Source organism: Bufo bufo, chromosome 1 (genome assembly GCF_905171765.1).
Source record: "Bufo bufo chromosome 1, aBufBuf1.1, whole genome shotgun sequence".
NCBI lineage: Eukaryota > Metazoa > Chordata > Amphibia > Anura > Bufonidae > Bufo > Bufo bufo.
The window spans coordinates 642,459,359-642,471,782 of NC_053389.1; the positions used below are offsets into that span (position 1 = coordinate 642,459,359).

General features: G+C 49.7%; 1 protein-coding gene across 2 annotated transcripts in view; it reads right to left on the reverse strand.

Moving 5' to 3' along the window:
• LIPC (lipase C, hepatic type) overlaps positions 1-12,424 on the reverse strand; it is a 284,375-nt gene that overhangs the window by 135,262 nt on the left and 136,689 nt on the right. The gene's annotated exons all lie outside the window — the stretch shown is intronic.

The window sequence follows — 12,424 nt, forward strand, 5'->3', positions numbered from 1 at the left end:
TGGATCCTCTGCCTCATTTTCCTCATCGCCCTGTAGCTCCTCTGGCTGCTCCTGCTCCTCCTCTCCTGTCACCTGTGTAGAAAAACCACCCATTTTGCTACACATTGCTTGTGCTCCAATGTCCTCCTTCTCCTCCAGTTCAGCCCCCACAGGGCTCATGTGGCCATGAGTAGTGTTGAGTAGCTTTCTCAAAGCTTAGCAACATCCCTAGCAATCAATAGAAAAGTTGCTTACCCCCCGCCGATATTTCGCGCGCATTAGGCGAATAATACATTGCCAATTTTAGCAGTCAAGAATATAATCTCGAATTCGCGAATATATGACAAATATTCTACAAAATATTCAGGAAATATTGCAAATTCGAATATTGCCCCTGCTGCTCATCACTAGCCGCGAGATCTAGGCGCCACGTCTCCAGTCCCCTGACCAGCCAGATTTACCAGCATCTGTTCAAGGACATGAAGCAGTGGAATGACGTTGTTCATGGCGTAGTCCTGGCGACTGACAAATAACGTGGCCTCCTCAAAGGGCCTGAGCAAACGGCAGGTGTCATGCATGAGCTGCCACTGGCTGACATCAAAGTTACACAGGGGAGTACTCAAGAAATTGTTTATGGCTAGAGTTGAGCGAACACCTGGATGTTCGGGTTCGAGAAGTTCGAGAAGAACCCGACCCGAACTTCGTCCCGAACCCGAACCCCATTGAAGTCAATGGGGACCCGAACTTTTCGGCACTAAAAAGGCTGTAAAACAGCCCAGGAAAGAGCTAGAGGGCTGCAAAAGGCAGCATTATGTAGGTAAATCCCCTGCAAACAAATGTGGATAGGGAAATGAATTAAAATAAAAATTAAAAAAATAAAAATGAACCAATATCAATTGAACAGGGGTCCCATAGTAGAGAATCTGGCTTCACGTCAGCAGAGAATCAGTCTCTTCATGCCATAGCAGAGAATCTGGCTTCATGTCAGCAGAATCAGTCTTCATGTCATAGCAGAGAATCAGGCTTCACGTCACCCACCACTGGAACAGGCCACTGTCACACATTTAGGCCCCGGCACCCAGGCAGAGGAGAGAGGTCCCGTAACAGAGAATCTGGCCTGATGTCAGCACAGAATCTGTCTTCATGTCATAGCAGAGAATCAGGCTTCACGTCACCCACCACTGGAACAGGCCACTGTCACACATTTAGGCCCAGGCAGAGGAGAGAGGTCCCGTAACAGAGAATCTGGCCTGATGTCAGCACAGAATCTGTCTTCATGTCATAGCAGAGAATCAGGCTTCACGTCACCCACCACTGGAACAGGCCACTGTCACACATTTAGGCCCAGGCACCCAGACAGAGGAGAGCGGTCCCGTAACAGAGAATCTGGCCTTATGTCAGCGCAGAATCTGTCTTCATGTCATAGCAGAGAATCAGGCTTCACGTCACCCACCACTGGAACAGGCCACTGTCACACATTTAGGCCCAGGCACCCAGGCAGAGGAGAGAGGTCCCGTAACAGAGAATCTGGCCTGATGTCAGCACAGAATCTGTCTTCATGTCATAGCAGAGAATCAGGCTTCACGTCACCCACCACTGGAACAGGCCACTGTCACACATTTAGGCCCAGGCACCCAGGCAGAGGAGAGAGGTCCCGTAACAGAGAATCTGGCCTGATGTCAGCACAGAATCTGTCTTCATGTCATAGCAGAGAATCAGGCTTCACGTCACCCACCACTGGAACAGGCCACTGTCACACATTTAGGCCCAGGCACCCAGGCAGAGGAGAGAGGTCCCGTAACAGAGAATCTGGCCTGATGTCAGCACAGAATCTGTCTTCATGTCATAGCAGAGAATTAGGCTTCACGTCACCCACCACTGGAACAGGCCACTGTCACACATTTAGGCCCAGGCACCCAGGCAGAGGAGAGAGGTCCCGTAACAGAGAATCTGGCCTGATGTCAGCACAGAATCTGTCTTCATGTCATAGCAGAGAATCAGGCTTCACGTCACCCACCACTGGAACAGGCCACTGTCACACATTTAGGCCCAGGCACCCAGGCAGAGGAGAGAGGTCCCGTAACAGAGAATCTGGCCTTATGTCAGCGCAGAATCTGTCTTCATGTCATAGCAGAGAATCAGGCTTCACGTCACCCACCACTGGAACAGGCCACTGTCACACATTTAGGCCCAGGCACCCAGGCAGAGGAGAGAGGTCCCGTAACAGAGAATATGGCCTTATGTCAGCGCAGAATCTGTCTTCATGTCATAGCAGAGAATCAGGCTTCACGTCACCCACCACTGGAACAGGCCACTGTCACACATTTAGGCCCCGGCACCCAGACAGAGGAGAGCGGTCCCGTAACAGAGAATCTGGCCTTATGTCAGCACAGAATCTGTCTTCATGTCATAGCAGAGAATCAGGCTTCACGCCACCCACCACTGGAACAGGCCACTGTCACACATTTAGGCCCAGGCACCCAGGCAGAGGAGAGAGGTCCCGTAACAGAGAATCTGGCCTTATGTCAGCGCAGAATCTGTCTTCATGTCATAGCAGAGAATCAGGCTTCACGTCACCCACCACTGGAACAGGCCACTGTCACACATTTAGGCCCCGGCACCCAGACAGAGGAGAGCGGTCCCGTAACAGAGAATCTGGCCTTATGTCAGCGCAGAATCTGTCTTCATGTCATAGCAGAGAATCAGGCTTCACGTCACCCACCACTGGAACAGGCCACTGTCACACATTTAGGCCCAGGCACCCAGGCAGAGGAGAGAGGTCCCGTAACAGAGAATCTGGCCTTATGTCAGCGCAGAATCTGTATTCATGTCATAGCAGAGAATCAGGCTTCACGTCACCCACCACTGGAACAGGCCACTGTCACACATTTAGGCCCCGGCACCCAGACAGAGGAGAGCGGTCCCGTAACAGAAAATCTGGCCTTATGTCAGCGCAGAATCTGTCTTCATGTCATAGCAGAGAATCAGGCTTCACGTCACCCACCACTGGAATAGGCCACTGTCACACATTTAGGCCCAGGCACCCAGGCAGAGGAGAGCGGTCCCGTAACAGAGAATCTGGCCTTATGTCAGCGCAGAATCTGTCTTCATGTCATAGCAGAGAATCAGGCTTCACGTCACCCACCACTGGAACAGGCCACTGTCACACATTTAGGCCCAGGCACCCAGGCAGAGGAGAGAGGTCCCGTAACAGAGAATCTGGCCTTATGTCAGCGCAGAATCTGTCTTCATGTCATAGCAGAGAATCAGGCTTCACGTCACCCACCACTGGAACAGGCCACTGTCACACATTTAGGCCCAGGCACCCAGGCAGAGGAGAGAGGTCCCGTAACAGAGAATCTGGCCTTATGTCAGCGCAGAATCTGTCTTCATGTCATAGCAGAGAATCAGGCTTCACGTCACCCACCACTGGAACAGGCCACTGTCACACATTTAGGCCCAGGCACCCAGGCAGAGGAGAGAGGTCCCGTAACAGAGAATCTGGCCTTATGTCAGCGTAGAATCTGTCTTCATGTCATAGCAGAGAATCAGGCTTCACGTCACCCACCACTGGAACAGGCCACTGTCACACATTTAGGCCCAGGCACCCAGGCAGAGGAGAGAGGTCCCGTAACAGAGAATCTGGCCTTATGTCAGCGCAGAATCTGTATTCATGTCATAGCAGAGAATCAGGCTTCACGTCACCCACCACTGGAATAGGCCACTGTCACACATTTAGACCCAGGCAGAGGAGAGAGGTCCCGTAACAGAGAATCTGGCCTTATGTCAGCGCAGAATCTGTATTCATGTCATAGCAGAGAATCAGGCTTCACGTCACCCACCACTGGAACAGGCCACTGTCAAACATTTAGGCCCAGGCACCCAGGCAGAGGAGAGAGGTCCCGTAACAGAGAATCTGGCCTTATGTCAGCGCAGAATCTGTATTCATGTCATAGCAGAGAATCAGGCTTCACGTCACCCACCACTGGAACAGGCCACTGTCACACATTTAGGCCCAGGCACCCAGGCAGAGGAGAGAGGTCGCGTAACAGAGAATCTGGCTTCCTGTCAGCACAGAATAAGTCTTCATGTCATAGCAGAGAATCAGGCTTCACGTCAGCCACCACTGGAACAGGCCACTGTCACACATTTAGGCCCCGGCACCCAGACAGAGGAGAGGTTCATTCAACTTTGGGTTGCCCCGCAATATAATGGTAAAATGAAATTAAAAATAGTATTGAATGAGGAAGTGCCCTGGAGTAGAATAATATATTGTTAAGGGGAGGTAGTTAATATCTAATCTGCACAAGGGATGGACAGGTCCTGTGGGATCCATGCCTGGTTCATTTTTATGAACGTCAGCTTGTCCACATTGGCTGTAGACAGGCGGCTGCGTTTGTCTGTAATGACGCCCCCTGCCGTGCTGAATACACGTTCAGACAAAACGCTGGCCGCCGTGCAGGCCAGCACCTCCAAGGCATAAAAGGCTAGCTCTGGCCACGTGGACAATTTGGAGACCCAGAAGTTGAATGGGGCCGAACCATCAGTCAGTACGTGGAGGGGTGTGCACAGGTACTGTTCCACCATGTTAGTGAAATGTTGCCTCCTGCTAACACGTTCCGTATCAGGTGGTGGTGCAGTTAGCTGTGGCGTGGTGACAAAACTTTTCCACATCTCTGCCATGCTAACCCTGCCCTCAGAGGAGCTGGCCGTGACACAGCTGCGTTGGCGACCTCTTGCTCCTCCTTTGCCTTCGCCTTGGGCTTCCACTGGTTCCCCTGTGACATTTGGGAATGCTCTCAGTAGCGCGTCTACCAACGTGCGCTTGTACTCGCGCATCTTCCTATCACGCTCCAGTGTAGGAAGTAAGGTGGGCACATTGTCTTTGTACCGGGGATCCAGCAGGGTGGCAACCCAGTATTCCGGACACGTTAAAATGTGGGCAACTCTGCTGTCGTTGTGCAGGCACTGCAGCATGTAGTCGCTCATGTGTGCCAGGCTGCCCAGAGGTAAGGACAAGCTGTCCTCTGTGGGAGGCGTATCGTCATCGTCCTGTGTTTCCCCCCAGCCACGCACCAGTGATGGGCCTGAGCTGCTTTGGGTGCCACCCCGCTGTGAACATGCTTCATCCTCATCCTCCTCCACCTCCTCCTCATCCTCGTCCTCCTCGTCCTCCAGTAGTGGGCCCTGTCTGGCCACATTTGTACCTGGCCTCTGGTGTTGCAAAAAACCTCCCTCTGAGTCACTTTAAAGAGACTGGCCTGAAAGTGCTAAAAATGACCCCTCTTCCTCCTCTTCCTCCTGGGCCACCTCCTCTTCCATCATCGCCCTAAGTGTTTTCTCAAGGAGACATAGAAGTGGTATTGTAACGCTGATAACGGCGTCATCGCCACTGGCCATGTTGGTGGAGTACTCGAAACAGCGCAACAGGGCACACAGGTCTCGCATGGAGGCCCAGTCATTGGTGGTGAAGTGTGTCTGATCCGCAGTGCGACTGACCCGTGCGTGCTGCAGCTGAAACTCCACTATGGCCTGCTGCTGCTCGCACAGTCTGTCCAGCATATGCAAGGTGGAGTTCCACCTGGTGGGTACGTCGCATATGAGGCGGTGAGCGGGAAGGCCGAAGTTCCGCTGTAGCGCAGACAGGCAAGCAGCGGCAGGGTGTGAACGCCGGAAGCGCGAACAGACGGCCTGCACTTTATGCAGCAGCTCTGACATGTCGGGGTAGTTGCGAATGAACTTCTGCACCACCAAATTCAGCACATGCGCCAGGCAAGGGATGTGCGTCAAACCGGCTAGTCCCAGAGCTGCAACGAGATTTCGCCCATTATCGCACACCCCCAGGCCGGGCTTGAGGCTCACCGGCAGCAACCACTCGTCGGTCTGTTGTTCTATACCCCGCCACAACTCCTGTGCGGTGTGGGGCCTGTCCCCCAAACATATGAGTTTCAGAATGGCCTGCTGACGTTTACCCCGTGCTGTGCTGAAGTTGGTGGTGAAGGTGTGTGGCTGACTGGATGAGCAGGTGGAAGAAGAGGAGGAGGAAGCTGAGTAGGAGGAGGAGGAGACAGGAGGCAAAGAATGTTGCCCTGCGATCCTTGGCGGCGGAAGGACGTGCGCCAAACAGCTCTCCGCCTGGGGCCCAGCCGCCACTACATTTACCCAGTGTGCAGTTAGGGAGATATAGCGTCCCTGGCCATGCTTACTGGTCCACGTATCTGTGGTTAGGTGGACCTTGCCACAGATGGCGTTGCGCAGTGCACACTTGATTTTATCGGACACTTGTTTGTGCAGGTAAGGCACGGCTCTCTTGGAGAAGTAGTGGCGGCTGGGAACAACATACTGTGGGACAGCAAGTGACATGAGCTGTTTGAAGCTGTGTGTGTCCACCAGCCTAAATGACAGCATTTCATAGGCCAGTAGTTTAGAAATGCTGGCATTCAGGGCCAGGGATCGAGGGTGGCTAGGTGGGAATTTACGCTTTCTCTCAAATGTTTGTGAGATGGAGAGCTGAACGCTGCCGTGTGACATGGTTGAGATGCTTGGTGACGCAGGTGGTGGTGTTGGTGGTACATCCCATGTTTGCTGGGCGGCAGGTGCCAACGTTCCTCCAGAGGCGGAGGAAGAGGCCGAGGCGGCGGCAGCAGCAGAAGAGGCCGAGGCAGCAGCAGCAGAAGAGGTAGCAGGGGGAGCCTGAGTGGCTTCTTTGTTTTTAAGGTGTTTACTCCACTGCAGTTCATGCTTTGCATACAGGTGCCTGGTCATGCAGGTTGTGCTAAGGTTCAGAACGTTAATGCCTCGCTTCAGGCTCTGATGGCACAGCGTGCAAACCACTCGGGTCTTGTCGTCAGCACATTGTTTGAAGAAGTGCCATGCCAGGGAACTCCTTGAAGCTGCCTTTGGGGTGCTCGGTCCCAGATGGCGGCGGTCAGTAGCAGGCGGAGTCTCTTGGCGGCGGGTGTTCTGATTTTGCCCACTGCTCCCTCTTTTGCTACGCTGTTGCCTCGGTCTCACCACTGCCTCTTCCTCCGAACTGTCCATTATTAGATGTTTTCCTCATTGTTCCCGTTCACCACAATTTTGAGAATGGCAAATTTGGGAATGGTTTTTCAACCCAGAAAAAAAAGTGTGCTTTTACGGTCACTACAAATAACTTGACCAGCTAAAACAGTACAGATTTGGTTAAATAGAGATGTGAGGCCTGTTTTTTTTTGCGCTGTGTGACAGGTATAGGTTTAATCACAGAATCAGACTTCTATCTGCACGCTAGCGTGTGTCTTAGGTTTTTCTGAATGACACTATCAGTACCTTCAATGTAAGATATTCTTTTTGGGATAGATTTCAAGTAGGCCTCAAATACCAGAAACTAGTTATTTTGAGAATGGCAAATTTGGGAATGGTTTTTCAACCCAGAAAAAAAAGTGTGCTTTTACGATCACTACAAATAACTTGACCAGCTAAAACAGTACAGATTTGGTTAAATAGAGATGTGAGGCCTGTTTTTTTTTGCGCTGTGTGACAAGTATAGGTTTAATCACAGAATCAGATTTCTATCAGCACGCTAGCGTGTGTCTTAGGTTTTTCTGAATGACACTATCAGTACCTTCAATGTAAGATATTCTTTTTGGGATAGATTTCAAGTAGGCCTCAAATACCAGAAACTAGTTATTTTGAGAATGGCAAATTTGGGAATGGTTTTTCAACCCAGAAAAAAAAGTGTGCTTTTACGGTCACTACAAATAACTTGACCAGCTAAAACAGTACAGATTTGGTTAAATAGAGATGTGAGGCCTGTTTTTTTTTGCGCTGTGTGACAGGTATAGGTTTAATCACAGAATCAGATTTCTATCAGCACGCTAGCGTGTGTCTTAGGTTTTTCTGAATTACACTATCAGTACCTTCAATGTAAGATATTCTTTTTGGGATAGATTTCAAGTAGGCCTCAAATACCAGAAACTAGTTATTTTGAGAATGGCAAATTTGGGAATGGTTTTTCAACCCAGAAAAAAAAGTGTGCTTTTACGGTCACTACAAATAACTTGACCAGCTAAAACAGTACAGATTTGGTTAAATAGAGATGTGAGGCCTGTTTTTTTTTGCGCTGTGTGACAGGTATAGGTTTAATCACAGAATCAGACTTCTATCTGCACGCTAGCGTGTGTCTTAGGTTTTTCTGAATGACACTATCACTAGCTTCAATGTAAGATATTCTTTTTGGGATAGATTTCAAGTAGGCCTCAAATACCAGAAACTAGTTATTTTGAGAATGGCAAATTTGGGAATGGTTTTTCAACCCAGAAAAAAAAGTGTGCTTTTACGGTCACTACAAATAACTTGACCAGCTAAAACAGTATAGATTTGGTTAAATAGAGATGTGAGGCCTGTTTTTTTTTGCGCTGTGTGACAGGTATAGGTTTAATCACAGAATCAGATTTCTATCAGCGCGCTAGCGTGTGTCTTAGGTTTTTCTGAATGACACTATCAGTACCTTCAATGTAAGATATTATTTTTGGGATAGATTTCAAGTAGGCCTCAAATACCAGAAACTAGTTATTTTGAGAATGGCAAATTTGGGAATGGTTTTTCAACCCAGAAAAAAAAGTGTGCTTTTACGGTCACTACAAATAACTTGACCAGCTAAAACAGTACAGATTTGGTTAAATAGAGATGTGAGGCCTGTTTTTTTTTGCGCTGTGTGACAGGTATAGGTTTAATCACAGAATCAGACTTCTATTTGCACGCTAGCATGTGTCTTAGGATTTTCTGAATGACACTATCACTAGCTTCAATGTAAGATATTCTTTTTGGGATAGATTTCAAGTAGGCCTCAAATACCAGAAACTAGTTATTTTGAGAATGGCAAATTTGGGAATGGTTTTTCAACCCAGAAAAAAAAAGTGTGCTTTTACGGTCACTACAAATAACTTGACCAGCTAAAACAGTTCAGATTTGGTTGAATAGAAATGTCAGGTCTATTTTTTAGGCGCTGGGTGACAGGCTCAACTTGCCCCTGATGTAATATATGGCCAAAAAATAACCACACTGTTGATGGTTAAATGCACTTGGGTGACACAGGCTCAGCCTGCACCAGATGTAGTATATGGCCAAAAAATAATCAGACTGTCGATGGTTAAATGCACTTCGGTGACACAGGCTCAGCCTGCAGCTGATGTAGTATATGGCCAAAAAATAACCAGACTGTTGATGGTTAAATGCACTTCGGTGACACAGGCTCAGCCTGCAGCTGATGTAGGATATAGCACAAAATAACCACACTATCGATGGTTAAATACACTTGGTGATAGCTTGTGCTGGCGCACCACGAGGCACAAAATGGCCGCCGATCACCCCAGAAAAAAAGTGATCTAAAAACGCTCTGGGCAGCCTCAAAAAAGTGAGCAAGTCAATAATAGCACTTCAATGATCCACAGCTGCAGATCGATCACAGAATGAAGTCTTTTGGAGGAGTTAATCTGCCTAATCTCGCCCTAACGTCGCAGCTGCAACCTCTCCCTATACTGATCATAGCAGAGTGACGTGCGGCGCTACGTGACTCCAGCTTAAATAGAGGCTGGGTCACATGGTGCACTGGCCAATCACAGCCATGCCAATAGTAGGCATGGCTGTGATGGCCTCTTGGGGCAAGTAGTATGACGCTTGTTGATTGGCTGCTTTGCAGCCTTTCAAAAAGCGCCAATAAAGCGCCGAACACCGAACCCGAACCCGGACTTTTACGAAAATGTTCGGGTTCGGGTCCGTGTCACGGACACCCCAAAATTCGGTACGAACCCGAACTATACAGTTCGGGTTCGCTCATCCCTATTTATGGCCTTTCTCTGTTCGTATAGTCGGTCCAACATATGGAGGATGGAATACCAGCGGGTGGAAACGTCGCATATCAGCCTATGTTGGGGGATGCCGTTCAGCCACTGCAGCTCAAGGAGGGTGTGCTTTGCGGTGTATGAGTCGCTGAAGTGCGTGCAAAGTTTCCTGGACATTTTTAGGATGTCTTGCAGATGGGTGGAAGACTTCAGGAACTGCTTGACAACCAGATTGAACATGTGTGCCATGCAGGGTGCATGGCTCAGCCCTCCTTTATGCAGCGCCGACACCATGTTCTTCCCGTTGTCGGTCACCATGGTTCCGATTTTGAGTTTTTGCGGAGAAAGCCAGGATTCGATTTTGGGATGAAAGACACGGAGCAGTTCCTCCCCTGTGTGTCTCTGTTCGCCAAGGCAAACGAGGTGCAGAACAACGTGACACCGCCGTGTCCTGCACATGTGGTATGCTGGAGGGGCACTGTGAATTGTCCCTGCAGTGGAGGCTGAGGACACGATGGAGGATGAGGAGACAGAGGCTGACATTGTCGCAGGACCAATGGCATGAGAACGTTGATGCAGAAGTGGCGTCACCTGGCCAAGTTGCTGGTGTGGCTGTGCAGGAACCCCATTCACCCAGTGGGCCGTAAAGGACATGTATTGTCCGTGAACATAGTTATGACTCCACACGTCGACGCTGCCGTGCACTTTGGCAGACACCGACAGGCTCAAGGACTGGCACACCTTCTGTTCTACAGACATGTGCATGCCTGGTACTGCCTTTTTGGCAAAGAAATGACTTCTCGAGACTCTCCATCTCAGCTCGGCACAGGCCATCAGTTCCCTGAAAGGTGCAGAGTCCACCACTTGGAAAGGGAGGGACTGCAACACCAACAACTTGGCCAGGAGCACATTTAGCTTCTGCACCATTGGATGGGTGCACGCATACTGTTGTCTCTTGGAAATCTCTTCGGTGATCGATTGCTGACGGAATGACTGACGAGGAGTAGGAGGAGGACCAGGAGCATTAGGACCAGCAGATGATGGGAAGGACAGACAGCTACCTTCGGCTAAGGTGGTGGAGCCTTGACTGCCTGAAATCGGGTGCGTGCCACTGGGTGATGCAGCGGTTGCTGCTGCAGGCTGGACCACCACATCAAAACCACGGTTCTCCCAGGCCACTTTAAGGTGATGCTGCATATGTTGACGCAAGGCCGTGGTGCCAACATTGGCACTCTAGCCATGCTTCACCTTCTGCCCACAGATTCTGCAAATGGCTATGGTCACCTTCTCCGGCGGCTTACCAAAAAACTGCCAAACCGCGGAGTAGGTGAACATAGCCATTTGTAGAATCTGTGGGCAGGTAGGCCCCTGCAAAGTGGGTGGTCTACCCCGGGCACGTTTGGCTCCTGACCTCCCACTGCTGCCACCATGCTGACTCCCGGCCACGCTAGCGACTTGCTGGATCCACCACTGCCTTACTGGCAAGCTGCCAACCTCTTCTCCCGATGATGATGAAGCCCCTAATTCACCCGGTTCCCAAGTGCGATCAGCTACATCATCATTATCGAGTACTGTCTGCATGTCACTGATGTCCTCCTCAATGGTCTCTGACCGCTTGCAACACCAGATCCCACGCCACTCTCCTCATCACTACTTGCCTGCCTACTGGAGGAAGCGGCAGATGTCTCCTCCACATCTTGGCTGGCTAGTAACATAGTACATAGTACATAGGGCCGAAAAAAGACATTTGTCCATCCAGTACGGCCTGTCATCCTGCAAGTTTATCCAGAGGAAGGCAAAAAAAAACTGTGAGGTAGAAGCCAATTTTCCCCACTTTAGGAGAATAAAAAATTCCTTCCCGACTCCAATCAGGCAATCAGATTAACTCCCTGGATCAACGACCCCTCTCTAGTAGCTATAGCCTGTAATATTATTACACTCCAGAAATACATCCAGGCCCCTCTTGAATTCCTTTATTGTAGCTGCTGACTGTCCTCTAGTAGCTTGTCCTTGCTGTATAGTGGAGCTGAGCTCACAGCATATAATACTTGTCTGGCTGAGGGAACAGAAATGGATAGAGGCAGGTTGAGGACAGGTGAGGGCACAGGACCTGCTACCCGGCTATGGCAACTAAGGGTTGTGTCTGACGAACCCACCGACTCTTGACTGTGGGTGTCTGATGTCAGTTAGGACGAAGTGGATGACCAAGTCAACCAACCATTCAAGAACTGCTGGGTTGCTGGTCAAGACACGACAGCTAGATGACACCGGGAGCTCAGGCCTCTTGCTGCGCCTCCTGCTGCAACGCCCCCTTACTCTGCTGCAACCTGTGCCTGTGACAGAAACATTTAGGCCACTGCCACTCCCCTGTGCAGGGCCTGGCATTTCTCTGTGTGACATAGTGTTAGATCAAATAAATAAATAAAAAGGAAATTAAAACACCACAAAATAGTCAGTAATTTTCTCACTTCGGATAAATAATAAATAGAGTAAGCGAGCACTCACACTATGGCATCAACTATATAGGTTTAATGGTATAATGTAGCAATAAATAGTAAAATATAGAATGTATTATACAGGGAGTGCAGAATTATTAGGCAAGTTGTATTTTTGAGGATTAATTT